This window comes from Sebastes fasciatus, chromosome 12 (genome assembly GCF_043250625.1).
Source record: "Sebastes fasciatus isolate fSebFas1 chromosome 12, fSebFas1.pri, whole genome shotgun sequence".
NCBI lineage: Eukaryota > Metazoa > Chordata > Actinopteri > Perciformes > Sebastidae > Sebastes > Sebastes fasciatus.
In genome coordinates, this window is record NC_133806.1 from 27,564,100 (window position 1) to 27,584,326 (window position 20,227).

Sequence of the window (20,227 nt, forward strand, 5' to 3'; positions counted from 1 at the left end):
GTGGAGCTCAGAACCGGTGGATTCATGCATCGTGTGAGAGAGAGAGAGGAGAGAGAGAGAGAGAGAGAGAGAGAGAGAGAGAGAGAGAGAGAGAGAGAGGGAGGGAGGGTGAGTAAAGGGAGGGAAGAGGAACACCCCCTTCAGATCTGACAGTGTGAACACGACACGCAGCTACTGCCAGCAATTTTGAGCCGTCTCCCTCACAGTGGGTTGAAAAAGAAGCAGCAGCCAAAAGCTCCGAGTTCCCTCCATGTTGAAAACATACCGTCTGTGAGGAGCTCCATCTTAAAAGAATTTAGCTCTTACATGTGACTTACTGTAGTGCAGCGAATTCCAGCCTGCAGTACAGTGAGAAATGTAAAATCCCATTGTCTTTTTGTCGAGGAAACCCAGGGCGACACTAACTTCCTGGATGGCCTACACAAATACATCAATCCCTGCAGCACTCTATACCATTTCAACTTATGTAATCACAAAGACATCTTTATTTTTCTCCTCGACAGCCAACAAGGAGGTCTTGCTTTCACAGGCAGAGTGGTACTCCTCGTGACTAGTAAACTAACTTTGATGTATAAAACAACTGGAATGCCCTTTTAATAAAAATACTAGCAGCAGTGTTTTTGCTCTTTCTGAGTACAACAATTTACATAAGCAGCATGTTTTGGTTGGCTGTTGCTTTGTTTTTCTTTGGCTTCCTATAAAAGCATATGCATGATCAACAGGAAAGGGAAATACTCCACCCTTAGTAATACAAAGGTGGTGAAACTATACCATATGTTCCTTATTGAAAAACGCAACAGACCTGATGGAACAATGAAAACCTAAACATGTTGTAATTAACAGCAGAGAACACCTTCACTCATTTGCAAAACGGATATACTGCACTGATACAGTCAGTAACTAAATTCAATGGAAGTTATATATAAAGACATTTTTGCACTGTGAACTAATTAACCGACACACTGCCAGTTCAAAGTAATGTCTCAGACGCAATTGGCTTGATTGTGTTCTGCTTTTTTTTTCTTTTTTTACCCTCCACATCCGCCAAACAAGCTGCCCATTTTTTTATCTCCTTCATGCAGCAAAGGAGGATTTAAGCACAAACTGGAAAGGATGTTAATTACAAGTCTGCACAGATACAGTTCTGCTGCAGAACGTCACATTTTCTCTGCTGCTTTTATTGTGCACAAGACAGACAATGCATGTTTGTGTGTGTTTTTTTCTGCTTTATCAATCCAGAACACAGAGTTCCTTCAGAAGCTCAACATATCGTGTTTTTTTTTTTTTTTAATCTTTCCTCTTCCTTTCACCTTTGTTTTCTTAAACGTTAGCAGCTCTTTGTACGAGCTGTATTTGCTATATTGAACGTGACAATCAGGGCGTCCAGCAAATGTTTGCATTGCCGCAAGCATGACCTGTTTGACATTATAGCGAGATGAATAACGCACTCTGAGTCTCAGATTGAATGCAGTTCCCACGCATGCAGATCTTTAACCCTCTGAGTCCCACAATAGACCTGTTTTTGTCTTTTTTTAGGGGGGTACAAGGGGTCTTTATAGGGGGAGATAGCAGGTCAACAGTAGATGTCACATAGAAGTGGTGTACATCATCTGAAAGCTGGGAACCTGAAGATTAATTTGAGATGCAGCCAACACGGTGTGTCAAGTTGTTCTAAATCAGAAATAAACATTAATTAATTATTTAAAATTAATTGTAAAAGTGTATAAGGGTTTAGAACATTATGATCGAAGCATATGATGGTCATCCCCATGCTCTATTATGTCTCATAAGTTGTTGCAGCAATTATTGGGTTGATACCATTTGTTACACAGATTTGGTGCTAAATTTAACCATTTTTTAATCTGTCGAGAATTGATAAAAATGATCAATAATCCCTCCAAAATACCACATTAAGACACCAAGACCGTGTGGAACACCATAGAAAAAGCCATGCTGTGATTTGGAATCAAAACCTTTTGACATTTGGAGATTTTTGCAAGAATTGCATTATTCGGCGATCGGATGGCGAGCACTTCTGTTGTGTAAACTGCTCAGAAACCCCCTTATTGTCAATCTAGCTAGGAAAGCCATCCATCCTCTGAATGCTCTAGGTCAGTGGTTCTCAAACTTTTTTCACCAAGTACCACCTCAGAAAATATTTGGCTCTCCAAGTACCACCATAATGACCGATGTTAAAATACAGTAGCGTAGGCCTACCCTATTCGGCAATGCACAGTTCACGCAGGAGGAAAATTTATTCCTAATAAGTATATTACTTATTGTTGACTTTTGTCAGCCATGCTGTACAAAGGGGGAGCAATAGAACTGGCACTTAAACTCTTCCACACAACTCTCATACTACGCAAGAGGAAGCCTCTCACACTAGGCCTGCCCATATGAGGAACATCTGCCATGTGCGATAACACTGTTCAATATTGCCATGACGATATGACTTGCGATAAATAAACAAATATTGAAGTGTGCATATTAGCTATACATATACATATACTGTATTTTAAAATATAACTGGGCTAAATGTTGTTTCTAGAGCAGCAACAGTAATGTCTACAACAGCAAAGTCACCAGATAAACTCCTTAATATCTCACTGGAAACAATCTAACATGTTAATAAAATAAATCATATTCCTGACATGAAAATACTGAGTAAAGTTTATAAAGATTGAAGAACACAGACATCAGACAGTAACAGTCCTTCCTCCTGTCCTCTGTCCTCCTGCCCTCTACCCTCCTGTCCTTTGCCCTCCTGTCCTCTGCCCTCAATATGACTCATATTTGACAAACTAACCCTAAACAGTCTGACTACACAGCCTACTGCCAGCTTTAGTTTTAGCTGGTGTAGCTGAGGGTTAGCCTACGTTGCTCCTATACTTTATGAAGATAATAAATTAATAACACAGAGGCTCAGTCTGCAGCGCTTCACCGCTTCACGCCTTCCGTTCCATCACAATAAACTCCCCGGACACAAACACTGGATCACTGCTGACCAGGGAACTAAAGTCAGTTCAGTACCACCAGTGGTACGCGTACCACAGTTTGAGAACCACTGCTCTAGGTCTCTAGTTTGTGGCTGTAAAGTTTCACGAGGCTGTGATTATCCTAGAGGTCACCACAGGTCATTGTATACAGTGAGGTCAAGTTTAAAAAAAATGGTCTCACTACAATGAAATGTCTCCTATGGGGACTAACATCATCACACATGAATACAGTTGGGCTCATTGGATCCACAAGAGTCTCAGCTTTACAGTGATACACAATTTATGTAATCCTAAGACTGTTTAGAGACCCCAGTATGCAGAAATATTTAAACACATCATTTTAGAATAGGAGAAAAAAACCATTTAAACTGCATGAAAAAAAAACTGCAAGGTTTTTTGCCCAAACCACCAAATGATACGATCATATGATATCTGTGTCTTCACTCTAGCCCTAAAACTACAACTGGCCTCTGAAGGACAGTAAAGTCAGTCAGCGGGCCCGTATTTCCTGCAAGAAAAAGTCCGTTGAAGATGCACAAATGTCACACTGTTTGAGAAAAAAAATCAAGAAAAGAATTTCCGGGCGTTTGATGCCGAGCATCAGGATGACAAAGGATGACTTTTAGAAAAGCGTGTGTTACTTAATCGCTTTGATCAATTGAGTGCTTCCTTCATAATTACTTCCTTCTACATCGACTAGAGACACCTGATTCATTCAGTCGATTCAACATTGTACTATTATATATTCTACTTATAGCTCAAATGTTACTTCCTTTTGTTTTCACGGCACTAAATATATTTCTATTTATGAAACCTTCCTCATCCTACTAAAGGTCTGTTGAATAACAATATTGTAATGTGCTGCAAAAAACTGCACCCACACACACACACACTCCTCTCTCATTCATTTGCATTTACACAGTATATGAGCAGGAGCTGAGGCTGGACCATTGTGTAGTGAATGTCCACGGTGGGTTCGGCTTAAGATAAGAACCCCCCTGCCCCCAGTGACATAACAAGCCGATATGATGTTTATGAGCTTATGTGGTTAATACATCTGCGTATGTGTGTGCTTCCTCCTCAAATTCCAACAAATTCATTACACCAAATGAAAGATGCATTTAAGAGATGCTCATGGGAGGCTGCATTAACCACGTCTGAGCGTCCTGAGTGGCAATTAGATCCAGGAGATGTGCAATCTCCAGCCAGCCCTCCCACTAATCTGTTTATTTCTTTTTTTTTAAAACTACTAAGCCTCCAAAGAAGAACCCACTGGAGCAATTTAATTATCTAATAGCGGAGGAGACGCGTTCATGGCTTTTCAGTTAGTGAGTCATCAAACTTAATCGTCTCTTTGCATTTTGTATCACAGCAACACGGCGTTATGTCAGCACCTCTGCCATATGTTGCATCTACCAGTAATGAAAAACTCAATCATATATCTTTTATCTCTCCCCCTTCTTTACTTCCCTTTCGTCCTTGGAATTCCTTTCTTGCCTCTTCTTCTGCTAATAGAAAACTCTTATCTGTCTTAGATGTGGCAAAGGTCGAGACAGCATTCAATCATGATTGCGGTAAATAGAAAGATGCAGAAGATTCATAACTTGAGGGCACACTGAAGTGAAAATAGTTCTTTATTTAGTTATCAACCAGCTTTGGAAGGTGCGCTAAAAAACTTGGTGCGCTCCAAACTTGCGCTAGATTTTGGCGAGCAAGTCATTTTCAAAGGGGTCCCTTGACCTCTGACCTCCAGATATGTGAATGAAAATGGGTTCTATGGGTACCCACGAGTCTCCCCTTTACAGACATGCCCACTTTATGATAATCACATGCAGTTTTGGGCAAGTCATATTCAAGTCAGCACACTGACACACTGACAGCTGTTGTTGCCTGTTGGGCTGCAGTTTGCCATGTTATGATTTGAGCATATCTTTTATGCTAAATGCAGTACCTGTGAGGGTTTCTGGACAATATTTGTCATTGTTTTGTGTTGTTAATTGATTTCAAATAATAAATATATATATACATTTGCATAAAACAAACATATTTTAGCAATAAATATTTGACAAAATCTCCCTTTAAAGTACATTTTGAACAAATAAAAAAAAATGTGTGATTAATCACAATTAACTATGGAAAATCATGCGATTAATTGCGATAAAATGTTTTGGGTTTGGGAAGAACCTGAGCAGTTTTCAGCTGCCTAACGTTAGCCTGAAACAAGTAACATCAGCTAAGTTAACACTGCTTAGGTAGCTTAGCTAACGTTGGTGGGCTAAAGGCGTCTGCGGTGGTCCCACAATTAACTCAAATCAACTAACTGTGGCGTTATTGTGAAACATAACGTTGTTCTCTAACCAGGGCAACCTAATGACCACAAAGTAAACATCACTAATCGGTCGGCATCACAAACAGAGTAGTACAAAGTACAAAGTGTTAACTAGTGACTCTCAACCGAATGCGTCACGGTTGCTCGTAGTGACCGCAGCTGTTGTAAACACAAACAGAACATGTAGGCGCCTCGTAAAAGCCTTCAGTCTGACTTCAATCCATTTTAAATGCATACTCATCTGTGTTTATTATCTACGCCGGCCTTTTATGTAAGTCACTACGAGCAACCACGGACGCTTTCGGCTGAAAGTCACCAGTTAACACAGTTAGACGGTAGAGTCACCACGACATGCCACCGCAGGAATGGCGGCCATGCTAGATCGCAGAAGGGTCCCTTGACCTCTGACCTCCAGATATGTGAATGAAAATGGGTTCTATGGGTACCCACGAGTCTCCCTTTACAGACATGCCCACTTTATGATAATCACATGCAGTTTGGAGGCAGATCATAGTCAAGTCAGCACACTGACACACTGACAGCTGTTGTTGCCTGTTGGGCTGCAGTTTGCCATGTTATGATTTGAGCATTTTTTTTTAATGCTAAATGCAGTACCTGTGAGGGTTTCTGGATAATATTTGTCATTGTTTTGTGTTGTTCATTGATTTCCAATAATAAATGTATACACACATTTGCATAAAGCAGCATATTTGCCCACTCCCATGTTGGTAAGAGTATTAAACACTTGACAAATCTCCCTTTAAGGGAGAATATTTTACCAGCCCTAATAGAGGGCCCTCCCTTGACCCAGGCCAACTAACCTGGTGTTCCCCGGTATCGGCGGCCCTGGTTATGATACCTGATACTGTCACTAATTAGAGGGACATAAGAGATCATACCTGAGGCTGTCCAATGCTAATTTAATAGCCATATATTAATTTATAATGAGATCACAGTTTCGCACTGAGGCTAAACACAGCACGCTCTTCACCAGTGTCTCTCTACCAAGCACCGTGTCTACTATAAGGCCATGCACGTGGACCAACAAGTGGTGCTTGAAATCAGGTACTCTGCAGCACGGCAGATGAATGAACACAGATGTTCCTGAGGTCCTACGAAAGCCCTCTCAAAATCCTCTTCACAGTGCTGCTGGCCAGCTTCCCTTTGAGGTCGGTAAAACGAGCTCTGTGAAAACTGCGAGAGGGCAGAGCCGAAGAAAGTCCTCCGCTTGGAACGAAGCCTGAGGCTGTTCGGGATGTTTTCAACCTTTTCCACTTCACCTCTCCTTAGTTCATATTCCAGTGGTTTCACGTCTCGCCCACTCGCTTTTCTGTCGATTCAGTGTGACTCCTACAGCACTTACTACCGGCCCTCAGCACTGAGCTTGTTAGAGCACTTACTCTTCCAGTGTTTGGCTGTAAGTGACCAGACAGGCCACAAGTTTCTTTGGTGTGCTACCAAGGGAAAAAATGTATAGTTCTAACTCACACAGGCTCTGCCCTCTACTGGACTCTACTGGACTCTACTGGACTCTACTGGGTAATACTCTTCCGCAATCACACGCACGTGTTCGCCCCCTGAGATTTGCATAAATGCGGCCGTCCAATCAAGACATGCCTATAACTAATACGTGCGTTACCACAGTATATGAGGCGGCGTCCAGCACTACCTGACACCCCACGCAATCTTCAGTGAGCGGCGCAGGAGTGGCAGGGCCCCCCTTGGCAGCAAGCCCCCAGGAAGAGCGCCGGGCTTTGAAGCAAATTTCCGTAGTGGCCAAACAGCGGTACTATACAACTTCCGTGTCCGTCACGTGACGCCATTGGGCCCAAACAGACTTTTTCCCATTGACTTACATTGGGAAAGAGACGTCTGTAACTCAGCGGATAATTTTTTTTTTTAGGTAAATCAACTTCCCAGTTCGAACACTTGAATAGTCCTTATTTAAATCATCATTAGGTCCTAAAAGTTGTAAAATGCACCAATAGCCGAATCCAGAGTTATTTCCCTTCCTCCGTTCATGTGAATGAGACCCAGACAGAGGCTGGAGCGAGGGCTGGGAGGCGGAGTTAAAGGAAACGCTACTGCACCGGCTCTATGGGCTCAATGGATGACCACGATCTTTTCCTTAACCTAACTAAGTGGTTTTATTTTGAAAAGACTGGGGTGGAAATTGACACTTTCGTCACGTGTTGCTGGACATTTGTAGGAAAACGCATGAAAAATACGTTGTTGAGCGTCACAAAAAAAAGGGAAATTCGTGTCAACGTACACGAATCAGAGAGATTAAATTTCTTGACTATGTCTTTATATGTATATATATACATGTGAATATACTGTATATATGTATACTTTTGTAATAAATTATTGGTGGTTCTAATGTAACAACAAACATAGTCCCTTTGTTTTCATACACGTTTATTTAACCATCTTTTCTATATTTTTTAAATGTATTTCTATTTTTAATTATTATTTTTCATTATTATTATTATTATTATTATTATTATTATCATTATCATTATTATTACTCTTTTAATTATTATTTATCTATTCGTTCAATTATTTGTTGTTATTTTCTCCATTTTGTTGACTCTTTGGCTGCCCGGAGAGGGTGGAGGGTTGTGTTTTTGTTGGAACGTGTGTAACTTTGTTGAAAAACATATAAATAAAGTAAAAAAAAAATAATAATAATAATTGTGACTATTTCACGAACTGCCGTGAGACCGTGTTGGTTAATCTGACACTTAGGAACTTTCTGTTCAACATTTAGTTTGTCATTATCAGGCAAATGAAGAGAAGGAGGTGAACCAGCATGTTCCTGTAAATGCTGCTCTAAACATGTGGACCCGGAGGGAAACAGCAGCACTGCAGAGGAGAGGAGCATTATCCCCACACTGTCTACTTCACAATATGTATTCATAAACATGAACAGTCCTACTGTATAAACACCAGTATAATGAATGTATCAGTGTAGTAATGATGTGAAAATATATGATTTGTATGCTGTGATTATTTTTGTGCAAACACTTCCCATATTGATGTGTGGGATGTCTCCTCCATCACCCTCTGGGAGCAGGGATGGAATAACAATCGACCCAGGTCCACCCACACAGATCATGTCATTAAAAGAGATGTGATTACTTGAATTAACCATCAGAATTTGTAAAACGATATAATGATATGATCTATATGATTATATTATTGTATAATGTTGTAATTGATATGTACTAGGGCTGTCAATCGATTAAAATATTTAGTCACGATTAATCGCAAATTAATCGCACATTTTTTATCTGTTCAAAATCTAACTTAAAGGGAAAAAGCATGGAAACAGCTTCTGTGCTCTACTGTATTCTGTCGGTACAACTGTATTTTATTAAAATATATCTTATCTGTAGGCTACATATCTGCAGACATCAGACTAGGCACGGAAAGTGCATTATTATCATACTGTAGGAGATGTGTCGATGTTTTTGTTCCGCTGCTTTGCACGGAGCTGATACCAGCCCCGCCACTCGCCCGCTCGCTCTCTCTCATCCCCAGCTGTCTGGAGTTCTGTACCTTGCTGTTTCCTGGCAAAGGCAGCGGTGCTGGCAGCACGGAGGTCCCGGGGTCCGCCGGTATAATAACCTTTTATTTTGATGTCAATAAAATGTACCCAAATTCACGAATATGTAGGATATTACTACTGACATTCATGTAATATTACGTCACTACGTCTGCTGTATTAGCCATGTGTTGACTACGTGTTTATTTGCATATAGAGCGGGGAAGTGAGACCAGATCACAAATGGAGACACTGGAGACGCATGTGGAGACGCATTATAATGCCAGGTGTGAACAGACGTACTTAGAGCTGTCCACTTGTGTTCGGATCACTCAGGACGCATGTTAATGCCAGATCTGAACAGGGCCTTTGTGACAAGCTGGGATGAGAGCGTGTTAGAGGGGGTTACCGGAGGGTGGGTGCTACGCTTCCGCAACGGCGCTGTTGGTCGGGACCGCGTTATCGGCTGTAACTGCCATATGAGAGCATTGCCGTATGAGAGCATTGCCGTATGAGAGCATTGCCGTATGAGAGCATTGCCGTATGAGAGCATTGCTGTGAGCTAATCACCAGAACGACACTCCATGATACTAAAATGATGGCGTACATTTGAATACGTTTCTTTGAACTTTTTGGCCCCAACTTCACATTTTTTCAAGTTATGAAATGACATTTCCATAGAAATGAAAGGCAGCGGGCAGAGCCGCAGGACAATGTGATCACATGTGATTGGCCGTGGGGTGAGAGACAGGGAATATAGATGTGAGGGAGATAACAGTCACCCACAATGTATCCTTCACAGCCCTCAACATCCCACAAACGACTGAGTGCTGGTTGCTCAGTTGCATGATGACGCATTAATACAGTCCTTGTCAACCACTTCATGGTATTTACCAGATGTATGTTTGCCTTTAGGTGATCATGAGTTACTGGTAAGTACATCGCATGAACTGAAAGCCACTGCATGAAAAAACTGCATAAAAATCAGGACCAGCCTGTTGTACATGACACGTAAGTGGTCGCAACTTGTGCTTCAAATATGGAGTGGGTTTTATAAGGTACTTATCCAAAGTAGGTGCAATCACTACAGTAGATGGCGGTCGTCAAGCCCCCAGCATTGAGAAACAGACAGAAGCACCGACATCGGAGCAAAGCAATGTACTGCTGTGAACGGGGATGGCAGAAAAACGTGTTTTAGCCACCTAAAAGAAAGGCCCACCTAAAAAAAATCTATATCCGTTTAAGTGTACACTATATTTAGAATATTTTCCAAAGGCGAACTGACAGTGAAACGTATCAATACTGTCTTTGTCATCTGAGCCTGCTGGCTTTGGAGAGAGCATAGATAGTTCAGTTCCCCATCAGAATGGGCTGTCTGACGGCAGGATAAAGTGGTAAAAATATTCTAAATATAGCGCACATGTAAACTAATATAAAAAAAAAATTTTAAGTGAGCCTTTCTTTTAGGAGGCTAAAATAAGTGTTTCTGCTGCCTCTGTCAACAGCACTGTATTGCTTTGCTCCGGCGCCGTTGCTCCTGTCTGTTTCTCCAAACTGGGGGCGTGCCGACCGTCATCTACTTTAAGTAATACAACTACTATGGATAAGTACCACATACAACCCCACTTCAAAACACTCGAACTATCCCTTTAAGTCAAACCCAAACTCATCATTTGTTTTGGTCTGTTTGAGGCTGGAAAACACAGGAAGACGAGTGAGCAAGAAGCAGACAGAGAATCAGCCGTGACAACTAGATTGTCGCATGTCACATCCATATCCAAGAGGCGTTCAGTCAGAAACACGCGCTCTATGTATCTTTCCAATAAATATTTAATTAATTGCATGTCACTGACTAGTAAGAAAAGAAAACCTTTCAAGTTGATACAGTAATTGGTGCTAACTCCTTCTACTTTCCCACATGTTTCGAGACTGGATCTCACTGGTCATCTGAAAAAGTTCACCTTTCCATTCACACTGAATTTTACTAGGCCTGCAAGATGAAAAGGCTTAACAGCCGCAGCCTCTACTTGCTCTGCACTGGCAGCAGAGTTTAGAGTAGCGATGACAGCGTGTGGGAAAGGAAATAGTAATTAGGTTTGACCGTCCGCTCACTACTCCACTTAAAGCAACGTTTCACCTTCCTGGCCTGGCTGACTGGTCACTTTCATGGTGTGAAGAAATAAATCAGAGTGATTGTGAATGAATAACTTCTTGTCATTGAAATCATCCATTAGTTAAATGAATTATCTGGATGTAGACATCGAGAGCTTGATCCTCATTTGTAACAATTGCGAGTAACTTGAGGTTACTCTTGTCCTCTTGTACACACTCAATGGACTCATGCTGCATCAGCTAAACCAGGGGTTCTCAACCTGGGGGATCATTTCCAGAGGTTGTTGGTTGGTTGTAAATAAAAACATATTTTAAACCGGGGAATGTTTTTGACATTACATTGCCTGAACCAGTGGTACAATTTGCCTCCGAAAATATTTTATTGAGTGTGTTTTTCATTAACTACATGACGTTAAATTATGCGAGCAACAGATTCATCTTAAACCACTTAACCGAAGACATGATGACCTCTAGTGGCATTTAGGGGATTTCTACAAGAAACACAGCTGCACTTTGGACCCGAGCCTCTCTGAGGACACAGAAGAGGGTTTTTAGAGTGTATGTGATTTGTTTCAGGACAACCCAGGTTTAAACTTGTTTTAACTTTAAACTGCACCTAAAGCTAAGGACAGAGCAAGAGTCCCTCATTGTTTGTGCCTTATTTGAGCCCAGCACAAAGTTAATGCGATAATAACGCGTTAACGCAAATTCGTTTTAAAGCCACTAATTTCGTCAACGCTTGCCATTTGTAGTGGGCTCAATTTTAAAGCTGGAGTGAAGATACTGACATCATATGAAGCTAAAAAACCTAAGGAATCCATTGGTACCAACCATGTCATGTCTAGCTTGCCACGAAGGAGGTTAAATAACGCTCCAAACTTGTGCTAAATTTTGGCGAGGAAAAACTGGCATGGCCATTTTCAAAGGGGTCTCTTGACCTCTGACCTCAAGATATGTGAATGAAAATGGGTTCTATGGGTACCCACGAGTCTCCCCTTTACAGACATGCCCACTTTATGATAATCACATGCAGTTTGGGGCAAGTCATAGTCAAGTCAGCACACTGACACACTGACAGCTGTTGTTGCCTGTTGGGCTGCAGTTTGCCATGTTATGATTTGAGCATATTATTTATGCTAAATGCAGTACCTGTGAGGGTTTATGAACAATATTGTCATTGTTATGTGTTTTTAACTGTTTTTCAATAACAGCCCTATTTATTTCATTTGTGTTTCAGCATTACAAGAGCCATTTGCAGGAGAAATGTACTGTGTGCCATTACCAAAATAAGCGACTGACTAGAGAGAAAACATTTTAAAAAATCACAGGGAGTAAAAAAAAACTATAATAGAACTAAATAAATTACAATATCTTCAAATTACAACAGAAGAGAGGAGACATCCAGTTTCATCAGAAGCTATGAAAAATAGGTGTATTCACTAAACGCCTATCATACATAATGTCTATTGTGATACTAAATAGCGACCAGAGCTGAAACAAGGAAGCATTGAGCCTTTATGTTACACTGTGAAATGACTCATCCGTTTTCAGCTGACATGAGACGCTAACAAACATGAAATTAAAGCTATGCCCCCATGATGCTTTGCCCTTTTTCACGCATGAATAAACAGCGATCACCCTCATATCACAAGGCTTTGCTTTCTTTATGCTTGAAATTATATACAACACCTCTAGGCCTATATGTTTGCTACAGTTGCTCTGGAGAGGACCTGTAATAGAGCCTGACATGTCGGGCAAATATTATTATTAGGGGTTTAACGATTCATCTATTACATCGGTGTATCAACTTATATTACTTAGTTACTTTACTTAGGCCTTTAAATTCCCTAAGGAACATAGGCCATCGATGAAACCCCTCCATTTTCTCCGGTCGTGTGCCCTCCGATCTAGTTGTTGCCAAGTCAGCCCTTCCTTCTTCATCTCCTGTTCTGTGGTTCTTCTTCAGGTGGTTCTGGGACGTCCTCTCTTCCTCTTTCCTTGTGGGTTCCATGTTAGAGCCTGCTTTGTGATCGATTTATTTTGTCTTCCGAGTGTGTGACCTATCCACTTCCATTTTCTCCTCGTGATTTGAATTTCTATTGTTTCCTGCTTGGTGCATTCCCATAGGTTGGCGTTTGAGATGGTGTTGGGCCAGTAGATTCCCAGGAGGCGTCGGAGGCAGCGGTTGATGAATGTCTGTAATTTTGTTCAGTATGTTGGTGGTTGTCTTCCATGTTTCGGATCTGTAGAGTAGAATGGATTTGACATCTGAATTAAAGATTTGTAGTTTGGTCTTGAGTGATAGGTTTTTTGTTTTCCAGATTTTGTTTTAGATGTTGAATGTTGTCCTTGCTTTTCCAATTCTGGCTTCGACATCCTCCTCCGTACCTCCGTCCACAGTAACTATGCTCCCAAGGTATATAAAGCTGGCTACTTCCTCTAGCTGGTTTTGATCCATGATTATTGGTGTGTTGTTCTTGTTGTTGATTCTCATTAACTTGGTTTTTGATGAGTTGATTTTGAGACCAAGGGAGGCAGCAGTTATCTCTAGTTTGTGTGATTTTCCTAGCATCTGTTGTTGGGTGTGTGCTAGTAGAGCCAGATCATCAGCAAAATCCAGATCTTCTAGATGTTCGGTCAGGTTCCACTGTATGCCGGTTTGGTTATTGCTGGTTACATGTTTCATAGTCCAGTTTATGCAGAGGAGGAAGAGGAAGGGGAGAGCAAGCATCCCTGCCGCACCCCAGTCAGGACTTCAATTTATTTATATCGATTTATATTCCTACGATCTAATTACATTGATAGGTACTCTGCAAGTTGTCCTTCACGGGGGACGTATATCAATCTAAAATCCATTTGCAAGGAAAATAATCTATTGTATCGATACTAAGAATTTGCACCTTGTATTTAAGCACGACAAACGTTATATGGATGTATTTTTTTGCACTTTTAATAGTAAAGAAATGTGAACCGGTTCACTCTCCCTGTGTATGACGTCAACAAAACCTGGCTGATGGCGGGGAAGAGCCAGACGAGCGCAACCGTTTGAGGTCCAGCGTGTGGAGACATTTTTGGCTTTTGCAACAAGGGAGATGTCCTGGATAAATTGCTCGCTGTTTGCAGAATATGCAAAGGCCAGATAAAACACAACGGCAACACGACTGATCTTTCCACACCACTACTGAGACGCCATGGGATACAGACGCAACTTTACTATTTTGTTTCACTCTTACTGCTATCATTAGTGCCGATTCCGGCAGCACGCAGCTGTTTTCAGTGAAAAAAGCTCTGATAAACCGTCCAACAGACAGACATAGAATAGCTGGTGAACATAGTGCAGCAGCTAAAGAGACATATATTTTTTCTCAGGCGTTGGTGGAGAAAAAGAGCTAAAACAGAGTGACTATTGGACAGAAACATGACTCCAAATAATGCCAATGTTGCTCTGTCTGCTTTGTGGGTAAATTGGCAACTGTTAGCCAAATCAAGGCCAGAAAAATCTAATACATATGAGTCATCCCCTAAAAGTGTTAGTGATTACCATAGTAGCAGCTTGTGTCTCGCTGCAGCACTGAGCAGAACAACTTGTTGGTATGCCATAGTGGTACTAATGAACTGTGAACAGCCTGAAGCCAGAAGCCTGGTGCAGAAGGAAACCAAGCAAACTGAACTAAAACATAACATTTTACGCACACGCCACTGCTTGGTGCATCTGAAAACACGCATGCATGAACACCTCTTGAATTCAAAAAGTTTCATATCAGCAAACAATCCATCTCGACTACTGAATGTAAGCTCTTCACAGCAAATGGTGAATCTGAAAGCCCGTTGTGTGTGTTTTAAAGGAGGTGACAGACACCTCACAGACTAATTTAGATCCTATTGTGCATTGGTGTCTGCATAACGACCTCGACAACAATAATGCACACAAAAGGCTGCAACAAACTCTAGTCTGAGATTGTTTAAACTGCCACTTCACATATACTGAAGGCCGTTTTCACTTTTCAGATTGTGTATCACTGTGAGTTCTTCAGCCATCACCTGCCTCACTGACGGCTCCATGAAAATCCCACCGCCGCTGCAGCTTCCTTTTTAACCAGTGCTTGTTAGAAATAGCTGCTGCGATTTGGCAACTGCAGGCAATTGGAAAAAGATCAAAAGTGCAATCATGAGTTAGCAGTAGTTTTTTTCTGCGCTTTTTTTATAAAAGCCACACTGACCTAATGTGTTTGCTTTTTTCCGGCAATTACCTTCCTGAAAGATAAGAGCTGGCTGTTAGCAGCGCCAACAGTCTGAGTGCGCTTCACTGGTTACTGATCCCAAAGGCAAAGCAAATGCTGAAGATGCAATACTACAACTGAATGTTATGCCAGCCCCCCAAAATTTCTGTCTATCCACCATCCATCCATCCATCCATCCATCCATCCATCCATCCATCCATCTATTTTCTGCCATTTATCAGAGTCTGGGTTCTAGCCAAGGGGCAATCCTCCTTATCTGAAAAGTGAAGCCAATGCTGAAGTACCTTAAACTTGCATTTTTTCTAACAGCCAGCAGGGGGGCGACTCCTCTGGTTGCAAAAAGAAGTCTGATTGTATAGAGGTCTATGAGAAAATTACCCATTCAGTTGCCAAAACCTTAACCAACAGACTCCTTTCAATGTGATGGAGCAGCGGTTCTACTTCAACTATAAAAAATCTATTTAAAAAAAAAAATCAACCAAACTTTGCTTCATCCTCTTGGTGATCATTATGAGATTGTTCTATACTGTAGAGGGATATAAAATGGGTACTAAAGTGATTTAGTGAGGCATTTTCACACGGTTTGGGGTTTGCGAGAGACAGATTTTAGAGGATGGTCAAAACCTATGACTCTTAGAGTATGGTTCAATCTCCAAAAACCCTGGAGCCTACATTTGCCATTACCCAGGCAGTATTTTTGGTTAGACCCCCCTGAAGAACACTTATTTTCTAAACTTGACAAAGCTCCTCAGGGCAGCTCTACTTCTTGGTCCTCTCATGTTGGACATGGAGGACAGACTGGACGTTACAGTGACTCACTATCACCTCTCGAGGTACAAGTGGTATTTCAAGACAGGACGGGCCGGGGCTACCTGGTTAGCATGCTCATTTCAGTAGATATCTCTGCAACACAATACACAGACGTCTTTGACATAACGTCAACACTGTAACCTCTTGTGAGCACGTGGGAAGTGAGTGGTGAAGCAAGAGAGAGAGCGGCGGCGACGGGAGCGAGTAACGTTATCAACTCCGGCCCAAAACAGGAAAAGTTAACAGGGTTTGGTTTGTCCGTTCTGGGCTACTGTAGAAACATGGCAGTGCAACATGGCGGACTCCGTGAAGAGGACCCGCTCCCTATGTAGATATAAACGGCTCATTCTAAGGTAACGAAAACACAAATATTCTAATTATCAGGTGATGATACACTAAAGAAAACACACTTATTCATTTTATAATCCATTTCTGCCAATAGATCCCCCTAATTGTTACACACTGCTCCTTAAAATATGCTGATGCAACACGTACAATCTCCCACTCTCTAAAAGATGCTGAGGTGTTGAAGAAATGTTCTGTTCTTCCATCTAAGCACAGCCCTTCTTTGGAAACTTGCTGACTATGGTTTATTATAGCGCTATTTAGGGCCAAAAATGCTGCAGCCATTATTTAGTATTTCAATCATTGGATTGTTGCCACCAGTTTTATCATCGACTCACTTATTGTGATACAGTATAGCTATAAATGGTAAATGGACTTTTATTTATATAGCGCTTTTCTTGTCTTCCGACCACTCAAAGCGCTGTACACTACATGTCAGTATTCACCCATTCACACACACATTCATACACTGATGGCAGAGGCTGCTAAGGTGCCAACTTTGCCCATCAGGATCTAATCTAAATTCTAAACTCATTCACACACCAATGGCTATGCCTTCGGGAGCAATTTGGGGTTAAGTGTCTTGCTCAAGTGACCTGGAGCAGCCAGGGATCGAACCACTGACCTTCTGACTGCTCTACCCTCTGAGCCACAGCCGACGCTATAAGATTTCCCCAGTCTCAGGAACTGTACTGGAGGGATGAACACTATTCTTCCAAATGATATTCCCTCATTTGCTTCACATTGATTCACATTGATTTCACACTCATCAAAACCTTCAGTGACCCCTCTAGCCTCGCCGTTGGAAGCATCATATATTCCACTTCACAGCAGATATATACAACAAGTATATTCTCTGTCAGTGCAAAGCTTTCTAAGAATGGTTACCAAGGTCTTCATGGATTTATCAACGGTACAAGCACCAGCAATACAAAGAATAAATCAGGACAGAGGTGCATGGCATGGCACGCCAACAAATACCACTGAAAAGCTTTAATCATTTAAGAAAGCTTGTTTGAACTCTCATTTGTCTTCTTTTCTAAATGTCTGCACACAACAAACTGTACATTAACATCACCTACTGCTGCCAACACTGCACCTCAAACCCTATACCTTTTCCTATCGATCACTTCCACCCCTGTTGCTCTAAAGCAGGGGTGCACACACTTTTTCAGCATGCGAGCTACTTATAAAATGACCAAGTCAAAATGATCTACCTACTATAAAAATGCAAAACATATATTTATTTATAAATATATTGAGTATTCTTTATATGTACAATATATGTTGGTGTACCTTGCATAACTGCATGAACCCATATTGTACAATATAACTCTGTAAATTTTTTGTCATTACCTTACTCTGATGACTTGCACTGAATGGAATCAGCCAGGGATGCATAGTCCGGACAGTAGCTGCTGATAGCCAGCCTCAAGCACACTTCCAAATGATCATCAGTCAAGGTGGAACGGTATTTGGACTTAATAATCTTCATGTGGGAAAAGGCTGACTCGCATAAATAAGTGGAGCCGAATAATGCAGTCAAGGAGGTAGCACATTTCCTCATGTTGAGGTACTTTTCCTCTGTGAGTAAGTTCCAGAACTGTCCATGAGCCCTGGACTTAAGCTGAATGTCAGCTTGTAGTGTCAAAATCTCATCCTCCACGCCAGATGAGTTCAGGTGAAACAGTGTTGCAATTTGTTGGCTGACGTCTATTTAAAAAAAAAAAAAAATGTAATTTATTTATTTATTTTTTTTTAATGCCATGCGATCTACCCACACTACCTTTGCGATCGACCGGTAGATCGCGATCGACGTATTGGGCACCCCTGCTCTAAAGGATTCACCCTGGACCCCCCCCCCCCCGTCACAAGTTCTTCAACCTTTCACGCATATCATTCTGACTGTGTGACTGAGATTAAACAAGACAGCACAACATGCTCTTTCTGCTTGCGATATGTAGGGAAACAAGTAGTCCATTTAAAGAAGTTAATGCACATAAAATGTCCCCAGGATGCTTTTTAAACTTATAAACCAAACAAAACAATCATCCTTATATCACAGCTTGGAGTATATAGAAGCTGGTTTGTGTTTGGTGCAGAGCTCCATAGAAAATCAAAACCAACTCTGTGACTTTGAAGATCTTCTGTTGCCCTACTTTCAATTCAGAGTATTGAAGACCAGCAGTTTGTGAAATAGTCACAAAATGTAATGTATTGATTCGTGTACATAGACACGAATTTCACCTTTTTTTTCGTGATGGTCAGCACGAAATCAATTCATATGTAATCGACATAATCATGAGCTGGTAAATATAAAGAGCGACGAAGGCTGCATAGGGAGGAAGTCAGGGTGAATGAGTGAGTCAAAAAACACAGGACTTTCACCCAGGAAACCACAAGTATTTGTATTTGTCACGTAACTTCCGTACTTAAGTTACTGCGCTTCCGGTGTTATTTTAACCCAAACCGTGATCTTTTCCTAAAGCTAACAAAGTAGTTTTGTTGCCTAAGCCTAACCAAGTCGATCTATTCCCATACCTAACAAAGCACTTTTTAATTTGAAAAGACTGGAGCGGAAAGTGACACTTGCATCACGTGTTGCTGGACAGTCGTAGGAAAACGCACTAAAAATACCTTGTTGAAAGTCGAGCTGAGCGTCACGAAAAAGAAGGGAAATTCGTATCAAATAGTTTCAATTTTGTGACTATTTCACAAACTGCCGTGAGACTGTGTTGGAAGACCACAGTTAATCGACATTGTTGGGGATCCTTGATTTGCAATTAGAGCAGCCCAGATTATTATGGCATGGATTTAAAATATTGCAGATTTGTCAGCTACACATTCATTCTGTGACCTCTACTCCAGCATAGTATAACAAAAATAGGTTTCAAGATTAGTAATGCTGTAAGATACAGTATTAACATCAGACAATGTTTGCCTCTTTTTAGGTGGCAGGAGTGAAAATTAGTCATCCTCAACATTTTGTGGCTGGACCGCAGAGGGCCAGCCTTACAAACACAAAAGTCTGTCACTGAGCGACAGTATATAGTCTATAGTTCTAAAATGAAACCAGATTCAGCATCAGCAGTGGCATCGATATTTCTCACTTACAATGTTTCAGAAGTAATTTTGGTGGATTGTTTAGACGGAATAACAGAAAGTTTACGAGCGGACCACCATGTTTGGAAAGGTGAGCAGAAAACCAGGGACCATTCATATGCATTCAACGATTGGTATACGTCACGGCTTGAACGGCCAGTTGAGTGGAGCAGCATGTCCCCTAGTGTCCTCGCCGGACCTGGTGGACATGTCCCCCTGGATTTAACATTATAGACATGACCACTGACTACTTGTGTACCAATTCAGCCACAAATTCACAGACTGACCGTACACGGTCCAGACATGTAGTCAGTTTTGACCGGGTCTCGTTGTGTTTCAAAATGATGAGGACAGTTGGAGAACAATTAGACACAAAATAGGATGTCAGCTCTACAGGATGATTTTTTTTCCCAAATGATGTACAGATTTTTAGGCATTCGCTTATCAAATGGCTTCAAAAATAGTGCATATAGCTGCCATAGATGGGAAAAAATCTCCCCTGCAGAGGATGCCCATGGATCCCCTATAGGTTTGGGCTGAGCCCTGGATGTTTACAATGTCTGGCTCTGGTCCTGGTTTCCACTTTCCTTCGTCACCTCTGCAGTATATAACTGGCCCATTTCCACTCATTCCCTGCCAGATGGTCAATGCTGCTTTGTGCTTTGCTTCAGCCATCCATCTGAACCTGAACCTGCCGGCCTCTAAGCTTATACATATCTTCACTTCTTCATTTAATTACTCAATT

General features: G+C 41.4%; 1 protein-coding gene across 1 annotated transcript in view; it reads left to right on the plus strand.

Annotated features, from left to right (window-relative positions):
- Window positions 1-1,872, plus strand: part of tgfbr2b (transforming growth factor beta receptor 2b) — a 233,139-nt gene extending 231,267 nt beyond the window's left edge. The window contains exon 11 of the transcript XR_012596364.1: window positions 1,729-1,872. The gene's annotated coding sequence lies outside the window, so the exon portion shown is untranslated. The remainder of the gene's footprint in view (window positions 1-1,728) is intronic.
- The last annotated feature ends 18,355 nt before the right edge of the window (window positions 1,873-20,227 follow it).